The sequence below is a fragment of the Hibiscus syriacus genome, unplaced genomic scaffold (assembly GCF_006381635.1).
Source record: "Hibiscus syriacus cultivar Baekdansim isolate YM2019G1 unplaced genomic scaffold, ASM638163v2 tig00117017_pilon, whole genome shotgun sequence".
NCBI lineage: Eukaryota > Viridiplantae > Streptophyta > Magnoliopsida > Malvales > Malvaceae > Hibiscus > Hibiscus syriacus.
In genome coordinates this window covers 1-21,755 of record NW_024063526.1, presented here as the reverse complement: position 1 = coordinate 21,755, position 21,755 = coordinate 1, and positions in this window count along the sequence as shown.

The window sequence follows — 21,755 nt, the reverse complement described above, 5'->3', positions numbered from 1 at the left end:
ACTACAGTAAGGCATAATATTGAGGCATACTAGGTGAGTGCATTTATTATGTACTTATATGATATGAGGACGACTTGTGATGATTCAACCTTGAATGTTTTTATAAAAGTTTGTTTTACTGTATTTTGAAATATTTTCATTAAGTTTATGAATGTTTGTAGGGTATGAACTGCCCTAAAACGAATGAATGTGTTTCATACAAATTATTATTTATTGATGGTTTAGAATAAATGTTTAACATGTGATTTATATTTTAAAGCCTATATTGTATGTACATGGAGAGTTATAGGTGCAATAATAATACCATAAATAAATGGTATTGTAATAGTACTTTGTGTACTATAGTACCATGTATGAAATTGGCATACTTAGTGTGAGATGGATATCTATAGATTTTAGAAAATGCATTATTGCATTTTCGTAAGAGTACTTTGTGTACTTGTAGTAGTACTTTGTGTGCAAGGATGGCAGTCGTTCAAGATTACTATTTCGAAAATGGTTACTTTCATGTTATTGTGTACCTTGTATTCTCATCTGTCATACAATGGGCCATTAATGGATATTTTGGATTATATTGATTTATAAGTATGCTAGGCATACGAAATACTGTTTCACAGGTTAGTTGACGAAAACTTGGCTTATCAAGTCAGTTTTAAGATTTTATATATTATACGGCTTCAAATCATATTTGATCTTCATCGATATACCTATAAATTTTTAAAATATTTTATTTACTTTATGATGCCTCACTAAGTAAACACTTACCGTGTGATGATTTTCACATGCAGGTAATAGCGTACGAGCAAAGTAAGGAGTGCAACTGACATCGTAAATAAGGTTGCCTCATCAGTAACTATATGACATCTATGTCTACTTTTAATATTACTAGTTGTCATGTATTAGTTATATGATGATGGTCTAGTATGTATTTGACATATGGGTTCTAGTTTTATATTATGTTTGAACTTTAAGGCTAATTTACATACTAGTAGTTAATGAACATTTTTAATATTATCATATTTAATTTTTTTATGTAAAGAAACAAAATTTTACTGGCTTTTAAGTACGAAAATGTTTTAAAATTCATGTGACATATTTGACTCATGTACGGGGAGGCATATGAGAAATGAGTGTTACATTTATTGGTATCAGAGTTACAGGTTTAGCCGATTCTTGGTTAAGACCGAGTGTATTTTGCATTAAAATGGTTTACATGCCACTAGGATGTCAAAGTTACTGATATAGTTTCGATAGGATATGATGAATTCCACTCATTACTAACTTGAGTTATTATTATTATGTGTGTCGTATTAGATGTCGAAATCTACAAATTCACAGAGAGTGACAAAACATGAAGTTTGAGAAGGGTCGGTTAGTGAAAGTAATGAAGTAAATTGTTAGCATTTGGTCTAATGTGAACACGCTAGCACATCGGTACATCAGGGTATGCCAGTGCCAGGTCATAGAGCTTTTATACAGGCTCTCGATGCGATCTTAACTCGATTTTAACATCCTCTGCCTCCCCCTACTCCTCCCGCAACACGTATGTTAATCCTGAAAGAGCTGTAAAGTTTGGGAGCACCCGAGTTCAGGGGAGAAGAGGATGAAGGTACAATAGATGTTGACTTATGGTTAAACAACATCAAGGTAATGCTATAGAATCTTTACTGCTCTAATTCTAAAAAGTTAGATAGAGTTGTATCTTTACTTCGAGGATCAACCCGACTGTGGTAGATGAACACCATGATATATGAACTGCTTGAGGAAGTGACTTGGCAGTTCTTTTAGGATGAATTTAAGAACAAGTACATCGGTGAGCAGTTTATACGGGTGATGTTGTTAAAGTTTCTTAATCTGAAACAAGGTGATCAAGCAATACATGAGTATGAGGTTGAGTATAGTAATCTAAGCTATTTTTTTACTGAAGTAGTTCCCAATGACAAGGTTCTACTTGATTGGTTCATTGATGGATTGAAGCCTAAGATGAAAGAGATGATATTGGCTTTAAACTTGCCTACCCTGTAAGAAGTGATTAATTGAGCTAAAGAATTTGAAAGAGCTAAAGAAGAGACTCTAGCCACATAGAAGAGCTTGTAGATCGGGAAGAGATTCAGAGCATCCTTAACTTCTCATTATGCTAAGAGAGGCAAGGGTTCAGGTTCTTGATATAATAATAGATACAGTTCTACTTTAGCTTCATATAAGGGTAAGCAATCTTAGTCTTTTTCTGTTAGCTTGGGCAGGGCATCTTGAGATCTATATTCGCCTTGCTATACATGTGGAAATTACATGGTGGAGTATGCATATTGGATAGTGGTTCCTATTTTTGTTGTGGTGATACTGTCGTTATGTTAGAAATTATCTTAAGAGATTTGGGGACAAATCAATGGAAACTGAGAGATCAACAGCAGTCCCTCAATGAGCCAGAGGAAGAGGTAGATCCGGAGGACAATCTGGGTCAATCTAGCGAACAGAGATGCGAGAAGTAGCCAGAATTTATTACATCAAGACTAATGAGGATTAGGATGACTCATAGATTATAACATCTATGTTCCATCTTTTTGATGAACCTGTATTTGTTTTGGTTAACCCTGGTTCTAGGCACTCTTATATTAGTACAAATTTAATTAGAGCTACAAGAATTCTATTAGATCTAATCTTTATTGAGATGATAGAAGTAAACCCTATGGGTTATAGTTCAAGGGTAACTCAGATATGTAGAAAATGCCCGATAAAGATTCAAGGGGATGTGTTCCTGGCGAACCTGATGGAATTGCCTTTTGATGATTTTGAGATTATTTTGGCCATAGATTGGTTGTATCCGCATCATGGATGGGTTGATTGTATCAAAAAACGATTATATTTTAAGGATGTGGAGGGTTCAAAAGTCATAGTAATTGGTGAAAAAGCAAAAGCATCATCCAATGTGATATCAATAATGACTGCAAAGAAAATAATGTCGGAAGGGTGTACAACTTTTCTTGCTAATGTTATAGACACTCAAATGTCAGAAGTGAGGTTGGATGATATTACAATAGTTCAGGAATTTCCAAAAAAATTTCTGGAAGAAATAATGGGTTTACTTCTAGGATGTGAGGTGGAATTCAAGATTGATGTTTACTCGGGTACCGAACCTGTTTCTATGGCTCCATATCGAATGGCCCCAACCAAGATAAGAGAGTTAAAGGCCCAATTACAGGACCTGCTCGATCGAGGATTCAACAGACCCAATATTTCACCTTGAGGAACACCTGTACTTTTTGTGAAAAAGAATGATGGGTCTATGCGATTATGCATAGATTATCGACAGTTAAATAAGGTAACAATAAAGAACAAATATCCTCTTTCGAGCATTGATGATATGTTTGATTAACTAAAACACATATTAGTGTTCTCTAAGATAGACCTTTAGTTAGGATACCATCAATTAAAAATTAGAGAGGAGGATATTCCAAAGAAAACTTTTCGGACTCCGTACAGACACTATGAATTTGTGGTGATGCCATTTGGTTTGACTAATGCTCCTACAACATTTATGGATTTGATGAACTGGGTATTTCAACCTTACCTGGGTCAGTTTATGGTGGTATTTATTGATTATATTTAGTTCTATTCAAAGTCAAGAGAGGAGCATGATGCTCATCTTCGTATTGTGCTTTAGATTCTTTGAGAGAAAAAGTTGTATGCCAAACTATCCAAGTGTGAATTCTAATTGGCAAAGGTTGCTTTCCTTGGCCATGTTGTCCTGGCAGAAGGCTTAAGAGTCGATCCCAAGAAGATTTAAGCTATAGTGGATTGTAAACCCCCAAAGAATGTTTATAAGGTTCAAATTTTATTGGGACTTGTTGGTTATTATCGAAGGTTCATGAAGAACTTTTCGATGTTAGCTTCACCTCTAACTAAGTTGTTAAGGAAATATGTGTTTTTTGTTTGGATGGAGAAATGCCAAGAGAGTTTTGAAACGTTAAAGAAGATTTTAACAGAGACACCAGTACTTGTACAACCTGATTTGGGTAAAGTCTATGTGGTTTTTAGTGATGCTTCTCATAACAGATTGGGATGTGTTCTTATGAAAAAGGAAAAGTTGTGGACTATGCCTCGAGACAGTTAAGGACCAATGAGATGAATTACCCGACACATGATTTAGAGTTGGCAACAGTCGTGTTTGGTTTAAAGATTTGGCGTTATTATCTGTATGGTGAGCGGTGTTATATTTATACAGATCACAAAAGTATGAAGTATTTGTTGACTCAAAAAGAGTTAAACCTGAGAAAGAGAAGATGGATAGAGCTTTTAAAATATTATAATGTGATCATCGATTATCATCCAGGGAAGTCTAATATGGTAGATGATGCACTTAGCCGAAAGACTTTTGTGTCTTTACGAGTTTAAGAAACACATTTATCATTAAAGGAAGATGGTACCTTGATTACTGAGCTAAAGTTAAAGTCGATGCTTTTGGATCAGATAAAAGAGTTGAAAGGAAAAGATGAAAAGTGTTTGACAAGAATTGCACAAGTAGAAAAAGGCGATACTAAAGACATTGAAATCAGAACTGATGGATGATTATATTATCATGGAAAACTTTGCATTCTAGATAATGAAGAATTGAAGAAAGATATTCTCTCTAAGACACATTATAGTCCTTTAACTATGCATCCATGTGGAAATAAGATGTATCAGGATATAAAGAGTCGATATGGGTGGCTTGGCATAAAAATAGCTATCACATAGTTTGTTGCAAAATGTATGACATGTTAACAAGTGAAAGCCGAGCATCAAGTGCCTTCAGAATTACTACAACCGATATGAATTCTTGAATGGAAGTAGGAACGAGTCACTATGGATTTTTTTACAGGGCTACCTTTGTTATATAAGACGAATCTACACTCTTCAAGGGAAGTAAGTAGATAGCCTTATTGTTGTCCCGATGTAGGAATGACAAGAAGTAATGCCCTTGAATTCTAAGTATGGTTGTAACAAAGATGATTAACATATAGTATTAGTAAAGGTATAAGAAATGCATAAATAAAAATAAGTAATAAAATAAGGATAAGAAAGAGTTGGCCGTAGAATTATAGATGATGATGTTGGTTGTCTTCAATGGAAGATGGTAGATGATGTTGAAGTTGTATGGAAGATGGAGATGATAATGTATCTAAAAAATGCCAAAAAAAAGCTATGTTAGAGAGCACAACCTAGGTCTTTACAAAATTGCTTGAGGGATGGTAATTGTGTCTTTAACCCACTAGATATAAGATCTAGGAATTATATGAATCAAAGTAAAAGGATGATGCCACAAGTATTGAAATATACTTGCTTAATCGAAAAAGTTCTCAAAGAACTTTGAAGAGATATTTAACTCACAAGAAGTTGTTTTTATAATATGAATGAGATGATTACGAATGAAAACAAGCCTATGAATTTATAGGAAATAAGAGGGCTTGGTCGAATAGACATCTTATGTTTTGGCTAGGTACATAACTTAAATGAAAGTACATAATGCTTTAAGTGAAATGATGAGTCCCTTGGCATGATAATACTTCGACTATCTCTTCAAAAGGAGGCATGTTGTTTCGGCCATGCATGAATCAATCTCCCTTTGGCTGAATAGTGATATGTTGGTTCATATTGGTACCAAAGGTATCTCCCTTGGCTGAATGATGTTGTGATGGTTCATATTGGCGCCAAAGTCTTCATGTGCAAGGCATGTGGGTGGTAGCCGAATAGGCATGGTGCTTGCCTCATGTCTCTCCATGATTTAGGCCTCCAATGGATGGAATCTTTTCAGCCACGTGCACTTGATGAAAGTGCATCTTCATGGACAGTAACATTCATGAAATGTCACAATTGTTGGAAAGTAACCTTTCATGTTTGAGCTAGTTATAAGGTGAATGAGCTGGATATAAGGTGGCCATAGGTGAGTTGCAACATGATGAACATTATGGAAGTTTCTTGTGGAAATGTACCTATGGATTGGCAACTATTTTCGAAAAGGTACGATTTCGCAAAATTTAACTTAAGACATATTTGAAGTGTTCTGAGTGGTGATGATGATGGTGCATCTCCCCATCTGAATTATAGTCATCTTGTAGCTCATATCTTCAGCTCAACCCAGCTATGAGCTCACTGGTCTCCAAACAACTTTTCACCAAATGTTCCTTATGCTCTCCTAAGCGTCCCCATGTAAGTTTCCTTGTTTTTGTTTTCATCATTTAGCTCCAAATTAGCTCCCATAGTTGTGGCCGAATGTACCTAAACTCAAAACATAAAAATTAAGTTAAGTTCATGAACTATATTAATGTGTATAAGATAAAGATGTGTATTATAGTATATAATAACTTCTACCTCACATAGTAATGAATAAATTATTATCATTATAGCTATAGATGTAGTATATATATATATATATATATATATATATATATATATATATATATATATATATATATATATGAATATAGCTATGTTATAGCAAACGAAATAAGCACCATTGTATGAAAAAATAGAAAGTTTGTCCCCTTGAAAGGATGGAAATATAAAGCTTAACATGATGCTGAATTGGATCACATCATCCTCCCATTATTTTGATTGATTTGTCCTCATATCAAAAGGTGGTATTTTCCTAGTGTCATTCTATCCAATAGATTCAACAGGTACCTTTATGAAATGGTTCATATCCCTTGAATAAATGCTTTGAATGTCCATGATTTGAAAAGAAAGAAAACTTTCATAAGTAAGAATATGATTGAACACATTCAAAAACAAGATGTACTCCCTGTTAGATGGATGCTCAAAGTTCATGTCTGTTGAAGATATATTGCTTTGATTGAATAAGTCCCTTAACATCCCAAAAGTCGTGTTCCTTGGCCCTCCAATAGGTATATTCATCGAATCATAAATGGATATAAATTTTGGAAGAGAAATGTCCTTTGAATCTTCATAATTCACGTCATTTGGATGATAAAATGTCTCCCTTTGTCTCTCACTAGACGAATCTCTTGGTTCTTTGAAGGTCACGTCTCCTTCTAATTTGACAAGTTATGTAACTTGGAACATCCAGCAAATCAAAGAAAATTTTTGCACTTTCAAAGATAGAAAATTCTTTTTCAATCTTGCATCTTGACAACAAACATTTTTTTATCAAGCACTTGGATGCATAAGCACTTGTTTTTGAACTTGTTTTTGGACGAGTATTGATTGGTAAAACAATCATGGATAATCATTTTATCATATTGCCATGGTCTCCCAAGAAGTAAATGGCCAGCATGCATAGCAATGACATCACACATAACCTCGTCCTTGAATTTTCCAATTGAAAAATGAACCATCACATATTTATTAACGTTGAGTATTCCTCGTTCGTTGAGCCATTGTAGCTTATATGGACTTGGATGCTTCATGGTTTTTAATGCCAACTTTTCCACCATGATTGTACTTGCTACGTTGGTATAACTACCACCGTCTATGATCATGAAACATACCTTATTATTCATATGGCATCGTGTATGAAAAAATATTTTCTTATGCATTGTCCTCCGTCACTTGTGTACTCAAACTTCTTTTAACCACTAGAATTTATTCTTCAACGGGAGCCTCAATTTCTGCTTCTTCATTGACTTCTGTCAGTGCTTCTTATTTTTCTTCAGGCTCGGATTCAATGTCGCCATTTCCAAGTAAGAGCATGTTGTTTCGGTTGGGACATTGTGTAGATACATGTCCCCTCCCAAGGCATTTAAAGCACCGAATGTCTCTTGATCATTCAGGGGTTTGCTTTCCTCGGTTGTCCTTATTTAATTGTTGATCCTTGGAAGATTCGACCTGCTCTTTGCTAGGAGTAGGAGTAGATTTCTTCGAATTGTTTGGACTCCATTTTGAAGGTGAAGGCATGGCATTGCCAGATGTAGATATTCTCCGTAGTTGCCTTTCTATCTTTATTTTTATTTACACCATTTCATCTATCTCAATGTAATGGTATAACTCCAACGTGTTGGCAATTTCTGGATTTAGTATGGCAAGAAATCTATCCATAGTTGCTACACGATCCTCCTCAGTATTGACTCGGATCATTTCCACTTCCATCTCCTTATAATAATCTTTCACACTCCGTTGGCCTTGTTTAAGATTATGTTGTTTTTGAAATAAATCTCGGTGACAATGAACAGAGATGAAACATTTACGCATGGTACCTTTCATTTCAGGCCATGTTGAGATTGATCTTTCTCCATTCCTCCTTCTAGTAAGAGAAAGTTGATCTCACTATATCAAAGCATAATCTATGAACTCCATGGCAATCAATTTTACTTTCTTTATTTCAGAATAGTTGTGGCGACTAAAAACATGTTCCACCTTGCTTTCCCATTAAAGATAGGCTTCATGATCAGTTTTCCCTTGGAATTGAGGAATCTTGATCTTTATGTTACTCATGTTATCATCAACATTGGCACGCCTAGGTTCTTGTATCATTGCTGGTTCTACTCCATCATAATTTTCTAGGACATCATATTCTTAGAGAGGTTGTTTTCTCCGAGGGGTATCATTGTTTCGAGCTTATGGTGGATCTTGACGTTGGTTTATCTTGTCATGAAGTGCATCAAACTCTTCATGAAACATTCTCATAATTTCTCTAATCAATGCTTGTATTTGCAAGTTTGGTTAACCTACATTTTCTCTAGTAGGACTTCAAGATATGGTTAGTAAACAAATAAAATAAAGTAAACCTTACCAGCACACTCACAAAGCCTCACAAGCTTTACTCCAAAGAAAAGATAAGATCACTCCATTCAACACTTGTGTTTACACTCAGGAATATGATTTGGCTTTTAACGATTCCCCTTCTGATCTCACTCACCCAATATGCCTTTTTTCACTTTATCTCTGTTGTTAGGTCCTTTTAAGAACTAACTCAAGATTAGAACAAGTTATTTCTCTTCTTGTGTGCGTCAGCTGCAATATAGGTTAGGGTAGAAAGGAAAAGAAGAAATGGAAAGGTAGAAGATATGATTTAAGGTGGAAATGAAAGTAAAGAAAGGAATATGTGACTGACAACATAAGAACAACACTTACTGCACCTTTTCACAAGACACAATAAGGTTATCTTCCTCACTGTAGATATGCCTCCTTGATTGACTTGTAATGGTAGAGCACTTTCCATGGCCTTAACTTTTTTTGTTGGAAATTATTTTTCTTTTTTTTTTGATGTTTTCTTTTGTTTTTTGCACTTCTTTGTTTGATGTAGGAGTTTTGATTTCCTTTTTGAACTTCTTTTTTCTTTTTTTTTTGTTGCAAGCCAATGACATTTTTTTGTCAATCTAACTATGCTCTGAATACCGATTGATATAAGATGAATCTACACTCTTTAAGGTAAGTGAGTAGATAACCTATTTATATCCCTATCTAGTAATGACAAGAATTACTGCCCTTGAATTCTAGGAATGGCTGCAACAAAGATGATAAATAGATAGTATTAGTAAAGGTATACGAAATAGATAAATAAAAATAAGTAATAAAATAAGGATAAGAAAGTGTTGGCTGCGGATTTATAGATGATGATGTTGGTTGTCTTCAATGGAAGATGGTTGATGATGTTGAAGTTGTATGGAAGATTGAGATGATAGTTATCTCAAAAATGCCAAAGAAGAAGCTATACTAGAGAGCATAACCCCGGTCTTCACAAACTTGATTGGAGGATGGTAATGGTGTCTTTAACCCACTAGATATAAGATATATGAATTATAAGAATCAAAAGTGAAAGGATGTGGGCACAAGTATAGAAATATACTTGCTTAATCGATAAAGTTCTCAAAGAACATTGAAGAGAGATTTAAATCACAAGAAGTTGTTTTTATAATATGAATGAAATGATTACAAATGAAAACAAGCCTCTCAATTATAGGAAATGAGAGGGCTTGGTCGAATAGTCATCTTATGTTTCGACTAGGTACATAACTTAAATGAAATTACACAATACTTTAAGTGAAAGGACGAGTCCCTTGGCATGATGATGGTTCAACTATATCTTCAAAATGAGTCATGTTGTTTCGACCATGCATGAATCAATCTCCCTTTGGCCGAATGGTGATATGTTGGTTCATCTTGGCACCAATGTTATCTCCCTTGGCTGAATGATGTTGTGATGGTTCATCTTGGTGCCAAAGTCTTCATGTGCAAGGCATGTGGGTGGTGGCCGAATAGGCGTGGTGCTTGCCTCATGTCTCTTCATGATTTAGGCCTCCAATGGATGAAATCTTTTTACCAATGTGAACCTTGATGAAAGGGCATCTTCATGGACATTAACATTCATGAAAGGTCATAATTGTTGGAAAGTAACCTTTCATGTTCGAGCTAGTTATAAGGTGAATGAGCTGGATATGAGGTGGCCATATGTGAGTTGCAACATGATGAACGTTATGGCAGCTCCTTTTGGAAATGTACCCTTGGATTGGCAGCTATTTGCGAAAAGGTACTATTTCACAAAATTTGACTTAAGACATATTTGAAGTGTTCTGAGTGGTGATGATGATGGTGCAGCTCCCCAACTGAATTGAAGTCTTGTAGCTCAAATCTTCAGCTCAGCCCAACTGTTCACCAAATGTTCCTTATGCTCTACTAAACGTCCCCATATAAGTTTCCTTGCCATTACTTTCACTATTTAGCTCCTAATTAGCTCCCATAGTTGTGGCCAAATGTACCTACACTCAAAACATAAAAAATATGTTAAGTACATTAACTATATTAATGTGTATAAGATAAAGATGTGTACTATAGTATATAATAACTCTTTCTTCACATAGTAATGGTAGGTTATTATCATTATAGCTATAGATGTAGTATATATATATATGATATATCTTTCTTATTGTAAACAAAATAAGCATCATTGTCTAGAAAAATAGAAAGGTTCTCCCCTGGAAATGTTGGAAATGCAAATCTTAACATGATGCTGAATTGGATCACACCATCTTTACACGCAACAAAAATGACTCAATATGGGTGATTGTAGACAGATTGACCAATACAACTCACTTTATTCCTGTTCTGACATATTACTCAATGGACAAATATGTTGAGTTGTACATAAAAGAGATAGTTTGGTGCATGGAGTGTCTATATCGATAGTATCTGACATAGATCCACAGTTTACTTCTAGATTTAGGAATTCTTTGCATGAGGCCTTGGGTACTCGATTGAATTTCAGCATGACCTTTTATCCTCAGACAGATGGTGAGTCAGAGCAAACTATTCAGATATTAGAGGATATGCTAAGAGTATGTGTGATTGAATTCAAAGGATCATGAGAAAGATATTTTCCTTTAACAAAGTTTGCATATAATAGTAGTTATCAATCGAGTATCAAGATGGCTCCGTATGAAGCCTTGTATGGGAGGAAGTACCGAAAGCCATGAAATTGGTTTAAGTTAAAATATCAAGATCTAGTTGGTCCTGGTTTAAAGAAATAAATGGAAGATAAAGTGAATTTTATCCAAGATAATCTTAAGACAACATCCGATCGACAAAAGTCTTATGCAGATCTAAAGAGAAAAGAGATTGAATATCAAGTCAGAGATAAGGTATTTTTGAAGGTATAACATTAGAAAAAAGTATTGAGGTTTGGACGCAAAGAAAAAATGAGTCCAAGATTTATGGGACCTTATGAGATTTTGAAAAGAGTCAGACTAGTAGCTTATCAGTTAGCTCTGCCTCCCGAAATGGACAAGGTCCATAATGTTTTTCATGTATCGATGCTTAGGACATATCGATCAGGTTTGTCTCACATTATCACACAAGAGGAAATAAAGATTCAACCAAATTTAACTTATGAAGAGGAACCCGTTGAGATTCTTGCTAAAGAACCAAAGAATTATGAAACAAGATGATTCCTTTAGTCAATGTTCTGTGGAGGAATCATAAAGTCGATGAAGCTACCTAGAAATGAAATATGACATGAAAAGAAATATCCATATCTCTTCATATCAGGTACACACTAAAATTAGAGGATGAATATTTTAATGGGGGAGAGTTGTAATACCCCAAAAATTTGGTTAGTGACTAAAATGTAAGTTTTAAAAGTTTTGTGACCAAAGTATAAAAATATGAAAAGTTTAGGGTCCTAATTGGTAATTTTCCCAAAAATAATTTTTATTCCATAAATAGATAGTTTAGTTTTGAGAGTAGGGTTTTATTGAAATTAGATTCTTGATCCGAAATTTATGTTGAAAACTAGACAGGGTTAAATTCCAATAAGAAATCGGTAAATCAGATCGAATAAAAATTTTGGGAAAATTAAAGGATGATAACTTAGGCTTAAAATATTATTTCCACATTTTTAAATGACGGAAAATAATATAAATGATTGGATTTAAGGATTTAATGCCACGATAAATTTGGATCGTTGGATTAAGGTGACAATATTGTAATTTTTGGAAACTTGCATGGGCAAACCAGTAAAGTGGGAAATATATTGTTCATTTTTGACTTTTGGATGATGATAAGGTTGAGGTGCTTTGTTTTGATTGTAATTATGAAGTTTCATTAAGGGAAAATGGTCTTTTTTGGATTAAATGCATTTAATATTCATTTAAGCTTAAATAAAGCTAAATTAACATGAAATTAAGTTAGAAATTTAATGAAACTTATCCTATTTTCCAGAACCAAGCCGTAAACACCATCCCAAGGTAAGAGAAAATTTATTTTTGATTTTTTTGCAATTTCCTTAGGATTTTGGATTTTGCCGTGAAATAGAAATTTGTTCTACACGAAAAATGCTATCATTTGGTACCAATATTGCATGCTAATCATTCTTGTGTTAAAAGATCCCAAATTTTATGGTTTGTGTTCACATTAGGGTTTTGAAACTAAGGAAGGATTATTATGTTTTTGAGGTTGTATAATCATATACAAGCATTATTGTTGATTAAAATCACTTGTACATGGCTAAATAAGTCTATGTTGATTTTGACAAACCCTAGATTTAGGGTAAAGATTCATTTTGATGAAATAAAGTTAGGGGTTTGATTCTAGAGGTCTTGAAGTGTGGAATAGATTTTGAATTCATGCTTGAATCAAGTGAAAATCATGAGAAATATACCTCTAAAGCATTCGACCAATAGGTACTAGGTTAGGAAAAATTGTAGAAAAATTTACATGGCTTAGAAATGATATTTGGAACGTTCTACAAGCCTTAGAATTTTTTGGAATGAAGTGTAATTTTTTAAAAATTGAGGGACCTATTTGGTAATTTTTAAAAGTCATGGGCTGATTGTATAATTACTCAATAATTGATGTATACTACTGGAAAATACAGTTTGAGGGTTGAAATTGAAGTTATAATGTGAAATTAAGCCATTTTGGAAAGTTAGCAAAGTTTAAGTACAAAATGGTGAATATTGGGAAAGTGGGTGGCTTAAGTGGTAATTACAGTTTTGTTGAGATATTGGGTTGTAAGTTTAGTGTTGGAAACTTATAGGGCTTATTTGGGATTGAATTGAAGAATTATGAAAAGGGCCCATTATGAATAAAAAAGAAAAATTAGGATGAATTTTAAAAGAATTTGAAAATAATAGTAATTTTGAGTATTATTATTCTGTATAAAAGTTAGTAAGGATATTAACATTGTATTTTATATTTGTATGTGTGAATATGGATTCTTGTGTAGATCGTAATCAAATTCGTGATACAAGGAAACAAAACGGCAAGGACAAATCCCAGAATATTCGGACTACAGTAAGACATAATATTGAGGCACACCAGGTGAGTGCATTTATTATGTACTTATATGATATGAGGAGGACTTGCAATGAGTCATCCTAAAATGTTTTTATAAAATCATGTTTTATTGTATTTTAAAATATTTTCATTAAGTTTATGAAAATAATTTTACCAATGATTTTAGGGTATGAAATGCCCTAAACGAATGTATGTGTTTCATACAATTATTATTTATTGATGGTTTGGAATAAATGTTTAACATGTGATTTATATTTTAAAGCCTATATTGTATATAAATGGAGAGTTATAGGTGCAAGAATAATAGCATAAATAGGTGGTATTGTAATAGTACTTTGTGTATTTTAGTACTATGTATGTAATTGGCATACTTAGTATGAGATGGATATCTATCGATTTTAGAAAATGCATTATTGCATTTTTGTAAGAGTACTTTGTGTACTTGTAGTAGTACTTTGTGTGCTATGGCACTTTGTGTGCAAGGATGGTAGTCATACGGGATTACAATTTCAAAATGGTTAGTTTCATGTTATTGTGTACCTTGGATTCTCATTTGTCATACATTGGGTTGTGAATGGATATTTTGGAATATATTGATTTATAAGTATGCTAGGCATACGAAATACTGTTCCATAGGTTAGTTGACAAAAACTTATCTTATAAAGTAAGTATTGAGTTTTTATATATTATACGGTTTCAAATCGTATTTGATCTTTATCGATATACCTATATTTTTTAAAAATATTTTAATTACTTTATTATGCCTCACTAAATGAATACTTTGTGTATGATGATTTTCACGCGTAGGTAATAGCGTACGAGCGGTGTAAAGAGTGCAGCTTACATCGTAAATCAAAGGTTGCCTCATTAGTAATTGTATGACATCTATGTCTACTTTTGATATTACTAGTTGACATGTATTATGTTGAAAACATTTTGATATTTTGATATAACAAATTAAGTAAAATGAATTTTAAGATTTTCCAAATGATTTTCTAAGTATATTCGATATAATTATTCGAATATCAAAACATTACTCCAAATATTTAAAAAATCATTTTTAATCCTTACTTAAGTGTAAAATTAAGTTTTAATCTTAAAACAATTTCAAAATAATCTTTCAAAGTATTTCGAACCATTTCAAAGCCAAAAATTCCAGCTTGCTCAGGGGAACCGATTCCCCCCCAAGGGGGTACCGATTCCCCCTGAATGGTTTGGCTCCGAGATTTCCAGAATGCTCGGAGGGAACCGATTCCCCCATTGGGGGTACCGATCCCCCCTGATCAACGGTCGAAATATTTGAATTTTACACTTAGGGAACCGATTCCCTATAAGGGGGAACCGATTCCCCCACGCTCTAAGCTGTTTTATTAATTATTTTCACACTAAAACGGCTATATGATCTTCACTAATCATCCCCAACATTCATAAGTGATTCAAGGTGTATTTAAACAAGTTCTGAAGCCCTTGATCAACAAGAAATCATAGGGAAACAAGAGAGAAAGCATCAAACACCAAGTTTGTGCAAATCAAGCCAATTTTCCTTTCAATAATCATTTTGCTTTCAAGAACACCATTTGTGCTCATTTGTAATTATCTTTGAGTGTTCTTTTCTTGTTCTAGAATTGTGCAAACATCTTACCTTGTGAGGTTTTCGTTGTAAGTTTGCAAATTTGTAATCTTCTCTTTTGGAAAGAGTGTTCTCAAGAATTGGGGTATATTCTTGAGGGTGTTGTAAGGTTATCTCTTTGGCCTCAAAAGAAAGAACAAATTAGTGAATTTGTTGGAAAATCCTTAGTGTGGATAGCTAAGGTAGTGGACGTAGACTTTGATTGAGAAAGTCGAACCACTCTAAATCGCTGTGCAATTACTTTCAATTTTCTGCAAAAGCTTCCATCAAAATTTTAATTGCCAATTCACCCCCCTCTTTGCCAAATCTGTCAATAGATTAACTCAACAATTGGTATCATAGCCTAACTCATTTGAAGGTTAATCACATCTTGAGTCGATTCGGGAAGAGTTATATCGATAATCAAAGTCATCAATGGCCTCCGCTTCAAACTTTGACTCCGATCTCGACTCGATGCCCGTCAACAAGCCTCCTTTCTTAAATAGAGTTAACTATGCCTATTGGAAGAATAAAATGATGTACTTCATTCAAGCAAGTGACATGGGAGCATGGAATGCTGTAGAAGAAGGATACATCAAACTCTCACTCATCCAAGGTTTTGGAGTGAAGGAGAGACAAGAATGTTCCAGCTCAACTCCAAAGCCATCCATATCATTTTTTGTGCTCTTGGACCAGATGAATACGGAAGAGTTTCATCGTGTACAACCGCCAAAGAAATATGGGACAAACTTCAAGTCACTCATGAAGGTACCGATGAGGTAAAAAAATCTAAAATTAGTATTCTAACGCATAGCTATGAAAATTTCAGAATGAAACCAAATGAAGATATCAAAGCTATGACGGATAGATTTTCAACGATTGCCAATGGTCTCAAATCATAAGGAGAGATCATTTTAAATGAAAAGCTTGTGAGGAAGTTAGTCTACTCCCTCCCAAAATCGTGGCAATCAAAGAAGACGGCAATCATCGAGTCTAAGGACTTAACGTCCTTAACTCTTGAAGAGCTAATTGGGTCACTCCTCACTCATGAAATGATGCTCGAAGATGAGGTGGACCTCGACAAGATTGACGAGACACCAAAAGAGAAGAAGAAGAAGAAAAACATTGGAGTTGCTCTCAAATCCACAAAATATGAGAGTGATTCGAATAACGATGATGATGACGAGGAAATGGCATTGTTTGCCAAACGGTTCAGAAAAATGATGAGACCTTATCGAGGAAGCAAATTCAAACGAAATGAAGGCCTCAAAAATGAACCGAAAGAGAAGGACCCAATCATTTGCTACGAATGCAAAAAGCCAGGGCATGTTAAATATGATTGCCCACAATTGAAGAAAAAGGGTCAATCAAAGAATAAGCACAAGGCTCATGTGGCTACATGGAGCGATGAAGAAAGTTCCGATGAAGAGGAACAAGAAGTAGCTAACTTGTGCTTGATGGCATTTGGGGAAGATTCTAAGGTAACCTCTAACTCATCCGATTTTGATGATTTATCCTATGATGAGTTATTAGAGGAATATAATGGGTTGGCTTCGAATTATGAGAAATTATTTTTAAAATATAAAAACGATGTTTCAAAATTGAAAAATGAAAACAAACTCATATCCAAAACCAACAACGATCTTGAAAGTAAAATCAAAGATTTGCAAATCAAACTAGAAGAGTTTGAAAAGAAAAATTTAGATTTGCAAAATTTACTTTCAAAGATCAATGATGATCATCAAAAGAAAATTGATGATCTTAAAACTTCTTTTGATAAAGTTGGAACAAAACATTTTGAAAAAGGTGGAAATTCAAAATCCAACTTTGTTAGAAAAAGTTTTAGAAACTACAATCATAGAGGTCCCCAGAGAACCTCTAATGGAAAAATCGTTAGAAGTATGTGGGTTCCTAAAGAACTCATTACTTCTAAAGATAAAAATATCCTACACAAATGGATACCTAAGGGGACTAGGATTTTGGAAACTAATGAATATGGACCCAAAAGAATTTGGGTACCAAAAATCAAAAATTAATCTATGTTTGTAGGGAAAGGAGCATTGCTACAAGGCACGGGAAACAAATTCAATTTCATGGTACCTTGATAGTGGATGCTCAAGACACATGACCGGAGACAAAAGCCGGTTCATTGAGCTTAACGCCAAAAATGGAGGAGAAGGGACTTTTGGAGACAATTCAAAAGGTCACATTGAAGGTATTGGTACAATAGGTAATCCTTTTCCATACAAATTAAAAATGTTTTATATGTGAATGGATTAAAGCATAATCTATTGAGTATTAGTCAATTATGCGATAAAGGATTCAATGTCTTATTTGAAATTAATGGTTGTAAAGTCATTGACATTGCATCTAATCGGATTATGCTTGTTGGTCATAGAATAGGGAACATTTACATGGTGCATTTAGATTCTTTTGATATGACTAATTTATGCCTAGTTCTAAGGATGAACATGATAGTTGGTTATGGCATAGGAGACTAGGACATGCTAGTATGAGTGTTTTGCAACGACTAATTCAAGGTGATTTAGTTCGAGGGTTGCCTAAGCTTAAATTTGATAATGATAAAATCTGTGATGCTTGTGCTAAAGGAAAACAAAAGCGTGTTTCTTTTAAATCCATTAATGACGTATCAACTAGTAGAGTATTACAATTGATCCATGTAGATCTTTTTGGGCCAACTAGGACTACTAGCTTGGGTGGAAAACAATATGCATTTGTCGTGGTAGATGACTATTCTAGATATACTTGGGTTCTATTTTTAAGTACTAAAGATGAAGCATTAGAACAGTTCATCACATTTTCAAAAATAATCCAAAATGAAAAGGGTTACTCTATAACTAGTGTTAGGAGTGATCATGGCACTGAATTTGAAAATCTTGGATTTATTGAATTTTGAAATTCTAATGGTATTAGTCATAATTTTTCAGCACCTAGAACCCCTCAAAAAATGGAGTTGTTGAGAGGAAAAATCGAACTTTAGAAGAAATGGCTAGAACCATGCTTTGTGAAAATAATTTGCCAAAATATTTTTGGGCGGAAGCCACAAATACTGCTTGTTATGTTGTTAATCGAGTAATGATTAGGCCAATTTTAAAGAAAACTCCATATGAAATTTTCAAAATAAAAAGCCTAACATTAGCTATTTTCATCCTTTTGGATGTAAATGTTTTGTTTTAAACAACGGTAAAGAAAACCTTGGCAAATTTGATGCTAAAAGTGATGAAGGAATTTTTCTGGGTTACTCCTTAAATTCTAAAGCTTATCGAGTATTTAATAAAAGAACTTTAGTTGTAGAAGAGTCTATACATGTTGTTTTCGATGATAATCCCCTTCCAAGGAAGGATTCTTGTGTGAATGATGATGTAGGTGTTATAAATACAAATGATGTTAGACATGAAGTTGGAGAACCATCATCAAAGGAAGAAACGAAGAATGAGGAAACTCATGATCCTCTTGAGAATCCAACCATTGAAGAAAGGGAAGTATCTTATCCAAGAGAGTACAACTATGTCAAGGGTGGTGAGATTATAGGGATCCATCCAAAGGGGTAACAACTCAATCTTCTCTTAGAAATATTTGTAATTATTGCATTTTTTCATGCATAGAGCCTAAGAATATTAAAGAAGCATTAAATGATGAACATTGGATTATGGCTATGCAAGAAGAGTTAAATCAATTTGAGAGAAGTAAAGTATGGATATTAGTTGAAAGGCCTAGTAATAAATCTACTGTAGGTACTAGATGGGTACTTAGGAATAAGCTTGATGAGAGTGGTAATATAGTGAGAAACAAGGCTAGACTTGTTGCTCAAGGGTATACTCAAGAAGAGGGCATAGACTATGATGAAACATACGCTCCCGTAGCTAGGATGGAAGCAATTAGAATGTTATTAGCATTTGCATGTTTTCATGAATTTAAATTATATCAAATGGATGTTAAAAGTGCATTTTAAATGGTTTTATAAAAGAAGAAGTGTATGTGGAACAACCTCCAGGTTTTGAAGATTCAAAATTTCCAGATCATGTTCTTAAATTGACAAAAGCTCTTTATGGTTTAAAACAAGCTCCTAGAGCTTGGTATGAAAGATTGTCAAATTTTTTAATTAAAAAAGGTTTTTCAAAAGGAAAGGTTGACACTACATTGTTTTTAAAGCATAAAGGTAAAGATTTATTAGTAGTTCAAATTTATGTTGATGATATAATATTTGGATCTACTAATGATGTTCTTTGCCAAGAATTTTCTAAGCTAATGCAAAGTGAGTTTGAGATGAGCATGATGGGGGAGCTCTCATTTTTCTTGTGACTCAAATCAAGCAAAGAAAAGATGGCATCTTCATTAATCAAGCTAAGTACGTACATGATATGCTCAAGAAGTTTAGACTGGAAAATGGGAAACCTCATGACACTCCAATGAGCTCTTCAACAAAGCTTGACTTAGATGAAGGAGGTAAATGTGTAGATGTTAAATTATATAGGTCAATGATTGGCTCTTTGCTTTATCTAACTACAAGTAGACCGGACATTATGTTTAGTGTTTGCTTATGTGCTAGATTTCAATCATGTCCTAAGGAATCACATTTACTAGTTGTTAAGAGAATCTTTAGATACCTTAAGGACACTCCTAGTTTAGGACTTTGGTATCATAGAGACTCTAGTTTAGCTTGCATGCCTTCTCTGATGCGGATTATGGAGGATGTCAATTAGATAGGAAAAGCACCTCCGGTACTTGCCAATTCCTTGGAAATATGTTGATTTCTTGGTTTTCAAAGAAACAAAATTGTGTTGCATTATCTACCACTGAAGCGGAATAAATTTCAGCCGATAGTTGTTGTGCACAAGTTTTATGGATGAAACAACAACTTTTTGATTATGGAATTGAAGTAGGTACTATTCATATCAGTGTGACAATACTAGTGCTATTTGTCTCACTAAAAATCCCATCCAACACTCTAGAACTAAACACATTTAAATTAGACATCACTTCATTAGAGACAATGTCACTAAGGAAGATGTAGTTCTAGAATTTGTTGATACTTTGCATCAATTAGCGGATATTTTTACAAAACCCTTAGATAAGGAAAGGTTTTGGACACTTAGGAGAGAATTAGGTTTAACTGACCTATCTTCACTTAGTGTTTAAAATAATTCAGTACTTTTAATAAATACTGAAATGCTCATAATAGTAATTTTTGATTGCATTCATTGCTATTAGCTAGGGGGAGTTTATGATTCTTGATGAAAAATTAATTTTATGTTCAAATATCGATTAAAGATTAATTTAATTGTTTGAACATAATTATTTTTCAATATGAGTTGCCTATACCACTAGAGAAAATAAATTTAGCATTTTGTGTGCTTAAAAATCGGATTTTAGCATTTTGGTGCAGAGGGAACCGATCCCCCTCATGAGGGAACCGATTCCCCCTTTGAAGGGGAACCGATTCCCCCCACAGGGGAATCGATACCCCCTGGGGTTCTGTTAAATCGGGCAGAACACCCAAAACCCCAAAATACTCAAACCCTCTTCCGCTGTTCTCTCTCAACTTTTCTCAAATCTCCATTTTTGCCTCAAATCAACGATATTAATGGAATTCGAATCAATATCATCTTCTAAACCTGTTGGAATCATTAAAATCGTGCAAACAACATCTAAATCCCCTCAATCTTCATCTTTCAAGGTAAATTTTTCTAAACTCTCTATTTCATTGATTTTGAACATAGGATTAGTTTTAATTAGTTCTAGGTTGAAATAGTGATCGGGCATTGATTGTTTAGTGATTAGAACTAGATGTTACAACTAATTTCATCAAAACACAAGAATTTTCCAAAAATTTTTAAATTTTCGAAATTATAAAAAATGTTAATTTTCAAATTATTGTGTTTTGATTAAATTATGTTGTTGTTATGAAAACTATACATATATTGTTTCTCAAAACCATTTTTTTCAAAAGTTTTTCAAAAACTTTGCCCATTAGAATTGATTTAGAAAACCTTAAAATATTGAGGACTCAATTGAGTTTTGGGATTAATTGAATTGCATACATTTGTTTTTAAAATTGCAGGTTATCCAATCTATTCCGATTTCCTTTACCATGTCCAATCCTAAACGTGCTAGATCTTCATCTAGTCATTCTAGTCGTCAACCAAATCCACCTCCAAATCCTCCTCTTATTCCTCAAAATCCTATTCCAAATCTTGATCCTAACTTGACTATCCAAAATTCTTGTTTCAATCAACCGGGTCCTAAAGATTATCGTTATTAGTTTACCAATATTTTGACTCGTTTAAGATTAGGGAAGAACGTATCCCATCTCTTCAAGCTATGGTTGCTATTAACTTTAAATATCTCCCTATCTTGCACGAATGGAAATTTGATAAACTTTTCAAACTTGTAACTTCTA